This window comes from Cariama cristata, unplaced genomic scaffold, assembly GCF_000690535.1.
Source record: "Cariama cristata isolate BGI_N322 unplaced genomic scaffold, ASM69053v1 scaffold20823, whole genome shotgun sequence".
Taxonomy (NCBI): Eukaryota; Metazoa; Chordata; class Aves; order Cariamiformes; family Cariamidae; genus Cariama; species Cariama cristata.
The window spans coordinates 12,494-13,426 of NW_009608049.1; positions in this window are offsets into that span (position 1 = coordinate 12,494).

Genomic DNA, 933 nt, shown 5'->3' on the forward strand with positions numbered 1-933 from the left:
CAATTCCTTCTACTTTTCTCAAACTCTTTCAGGGAAATGAACCCGGAGTTCAAATTTGCAAGTTAAAAGCTATGTAAGAACAACCATTTAGGGTCCATGCATAAGTCCTACAGGGCTTTCCACAGGAACAAAGCAATTCCGAATCAGTCTATTTGCAATAGAGGAACACATGATTACCCAGTGTTTATAAAAACCGAAGTGTAAATAAAACGTATCTACTTTGCCTAAATAGGCTAAAAAAAAAAAATCCTCAGAGTGGATATTTAGGTTTTGCTAAGTTCTATAACTCTTTACTGCTCCAGAACTTAAGGTATTTTTAAGAGTTTTTTAACTAGAGGATGGAAAAGAAAAAACCCAAAAAAGAATCCCAAGAGGCAAGGTTGCACGTACACGTTTTCTCTAGCATATGAACAAAGGAACCCTCCCAGATCTCATCCGTTCATGCTGTGTGTCCTGAATTTACATATGACAAGGCCTCCAGTTCACCTCACAGTTTATAACACGACGCCATGTCCTCAAAGAAACCGATCCCTCGGCAACCACCGCCCGGGCGGGGGCAGGAGAACTCCAGTTTCGAGGAACCCCAACCGATTAAGATTCAGGTGGCCACTTACTGTCTGAGCCTCACACGGGTTCGACCACGAAACGTGACCGACGTCTTTTTAAAATGCGCAAGGGCCATGGCAGTTTCAGTGGGAAGAGCCACCCAGCGAGCCCCCGTCCCGCCTCCTTCCCCCGGCTGCACTGGGCGAGTCTCCCTGCGACGCCCCTCGCCTCCCGCTAGTTTTCCTCCCAGAAGCGTGATAGGAAGAGAGGGAAGATTTCCTCTTAGTTATCCCACTATCTTCTGCCCCCAGACAGGCGGCGGGAGCCAGGCACCGCTTGCTCCCCAAAGCACGGGCTGGGAAGCTGTTGCACGTTGCTCCCCCGGCT